At 37.0% G+C, this 3,461-nt stretch overlaps 1 non-coding gene across 1 annotated transcript; it reads right to left on the bottom strand.

Moving 5' to 3' along the window:
* Positions 1–2,920: 2,920 nt before the first annotated feature.
* Positions 2,921–3,027, bottom strand: LOC112093863. The gene has a single exon (XR_002903250.1). It is a non-coding gene; the product is annotated as a small nucleolar RNA R71 (small nucleolar RNA).
* Between the last annotated feature and the right edge of the window lie 434 nt (positions 3,028–3,461).

Here is a 3,461-nt window from a genome sequence, read left to right on the forward strand (position 1 = left end):
TTATATAATATTAAAATATTTAAGCTTTAATTAAACAAATCCATTATTTTTATTCATAATATTTTTAATTGGAATTTGTCTAGTTTTTGCTTAATTATTTACAGTGTAAAAAGCTACACAAAAATAAGCCATGAAAGTCATGTTTTCAACCATCCGGAGCCAAGCCTCAGCCGAACCGCACCAAGCCGAGCCAAGCCACTATCTCTCTCCGCATGGGCCCCAGCTGTCCGCCTTTCCCCACTCTCTCTCGCGCGCGTCACCAGCACGCTGATCTCTCAGGGCGCGCGTGTCTTCCACGCAGCCATCAGCGCGCGTTAGAGCGTTCCTCTGCGTGGGCCCCGCGACTCAGTGCGCCAGCCTGCTCTTTCCTCCGCGCGCGACATCTGTCCCATTTGCTGTCTCCACTCTGACCGCGCCAGCAGACTTCCTCCATTCCGCGCGCGACACGTGGCGCTTTATTCCTTTGATCCAATCAAGCTTCGACACATGTCCCTCCGGCGCTGAATCTGAATTCCTTCCCCAAAAATCAGACCAAATTACCAGATTTCTTCCCCAAATCAAATATGTGATTTCTCTTAATTTATGTGTAATTTTATTTTGTTTCCTTTTCTTTTGTAATTTTCTAGTTTTACTATTTATTTCCTTATTTGACAGGCAACCTCTGAACACTATAAATAGAGGGGTTAGCCTAAGGTTTTTGGAAGCTTTTAATATTCAGTTTTCTGTCGTCTTGCTGTCAGTCTCATATTTTCTCTCTAGAACTTGTGAGAATGTTTTGCAAGATAGGCTAGAGTTTTCTTGGTGAGGTTAGAGATGAACTTCTGTTGAGCGACCCAATTTGGGGTTTTGATTCCTTGTGCTGTAAAGTTTAACATCTGAATAAATTAAATATCATCTATTTTTCTATTACTTTTCAAAATATTGTGTGCCAAGTTTTATATAAGTTCAGTCACGCTTTTCTTATGTAATTATGTCACATAATGTTTTGTTATTTAAATTATTTTATAAATTATCTTTTACTGCAATATTGTCAGATTGATATATTGTCGATTTTAGATAACTTGTAATAATAATATTTTCTGAGCCAACATAGAGATTTAATTTATTCGATTATTTTATTTTGTGAATCAAGACTTGAATTGGTGAACGAAGCATTAGGGATTCTCGACACCTTACCGTTTTCTTCATACAGATTTTCTCCTTTTTATTTTATTTGCAACAAAAATCTCAAAAACTCTCATTTTTCTTTAATTCACTTTTCTCTAACGCTCTTATTCTGTTAATCATTCTTGTTATTTTATTATCTCTCTGTGGATACGACCGCCCTTCTGTGCTACAATTGGCCGCTTGTGAATATCACTTTTGGGCGTTAATCAAATTTTGGCACCGTTGCCGGGGAGGTGCTATTAGCAAGACTGATCAGTAGATTTTTGAGCCAAAGAGGTATGTGCATTTTTGTTTTATTTTTCTCAATTTTTCTTTCTTGATTTGTGTGATATGCTTTTAGCATATATTAAAACAAAATTTTTATTGGCTGCTTTGTTCTTCGTTTCTTATTATTATTATTATTATTATTTTTTAAAAAAAGTTGCTGCAAACGTTGCTTATTTGACTTGATATTTATTATTACTATATTATATTATATATATATATATACATATAGTTTGTTGTTTAACGTCTTTAGTTTCTTAAAAAAAAAAAAAAAAAGAAAGAAAGTTGGCTGCAGCTTATTAACGTGCCTTTGTTCAAAGTTGCTGCATTTTTTTTAAAAATTTTTTTTTATTTCCGTATACGAAAAAAAAAACAAAAAAAAAATCACACTTTTAGGATTTGTGTTTTAGAATTAATTGTGATTTAATCTTGTAATCTTTTATTTTTGGTAAATTAGGATTTTATTTTGTTTCCTCATTTGTATATTTTAATTGTTACCTAATTTAATTTTTCCTTTTATATTTTAATTAATTTTTAGGATTATAATTAAGATGGTAATTAATTGACTAATTTAGATTCCTAATCTAGGATTTTCATAATTTGGTAGATTTAGACTTTTGACTTTAGGAATAGTTTCCATTAATTAGATTTTATTTCATAATTTACTCAATAAAATTTAATAATTGATTTTGAGGATAATTGTGTGGTTACGCGGAAAATACAATCTGAGGGAGTTCTGTCTAGGAAAGTTAGTACTGAAGTGGGCCTCGCCCCACCAATCTTTCCTGGGAACGTTGCTCTGTCTAGGAGACTATTCATTGAGCCAAGAGCTATAGTCTTTCCTGGGAGCACTCTCGGTGGTTACAATTTACGTTACTATATAATTATTTTCTTTTCCTTTGATTAAAAATAAAAAAACAAAAACAAAAATTTAAAATAAAAATAAAAAAAGAGCCGCTTAGGGTGAATGCATCGATATAGAAACGAGCTAGGGAGATTCGCTCAACGTCCAGATTTAGAAACCCCTAGTGAAATTTTATCCGACTCGTCTTCTACGTCTCCATCTTCACACTCGCCGTTGGAATTCGCATTTCAAAATCTATTTGCAATGGCACAACACGATGAAGTTCAGCAGAGGACGTTGCAAGATTATTTGCACCCAACGCGCATGGCCACCCCATCGTGCATCATGTTCCCGCCAAATGCACCGCCTACGGATTTCAAGCCGGGCATGATTGCATTTCTCCCAACCTTTCACGGATTAGAGAACGAGAATCCATATGTACACATTCGGGAGTTTGAAGAGGTGGGGGCCGCCTTTCCCAGCCGTGCTGAGGCCGCAAACACTGTCAGATTGAAGTTTTTCCCTTTCTCTCTGAAGGATAAGGCCAAAAGCTGGCTGTATTCTCTTAGGCCCAGGTCTATTGGTACGTGGGAAGAAATGACGACGACATTCTTCAACAAGTATTTCCCACACCATAAGACCAACAATTTGAAACGACAGATCTCGAATTTCGCTCAGAAGGAAAATGAAACTCTCTATCAAGCTTGGGAGCGTTTTAAAGATCTGTTAAATCTGTGTCCCTACCATGGATATGAAAGTTGGCGCCTCGTAAGCTATTTCTACGATGGACTCACAATCCGAGAGTGCCAATTTATCGAGATGATGTGCAATGGGGATTTTCTCCAAAAGGATCCTGACGAAGCTATCGAGTACCTGAATGAGTTAGCTGAGAAAGCTCATACTTGGACTGGACCGAGTGCTACTGAGAGCACCAGTAGGTCCCGACCAGTTGGAGTTTATCAATTGAGGGAAGAGGATAGCCTCAAGACTCAAGTTGAAGCTTTAACAAAGCAAATTGAGGCTCTCAAAAGTAAAGATAGTAAAGGACCCTACATGGTGGCAAGGACAGAGGCACATGAGCCTTGTTTAGTTTGTGGTGGAATGGGCCATCTAGCTCAGGATTGCCACACTTTAAGTGAAATGAGAGGGGTATATAAGGAGCAGTGCAATGCATTGGGCATATACG

Source organism: Morus notabilis, unplaced genomic scaffold, assembly GCF_000414095.1.
Source record: "Morus notabilis unplaced genomic scaffold, ASM41409v2 Scaffold159, whole genome shotgun sequence".
Lineage (NCBI taxonomy): Eukaryota > Viridiplantae > Streptophyta > Magnoliopsida > Rosales > Moraceae > Morus > Morus notabilis.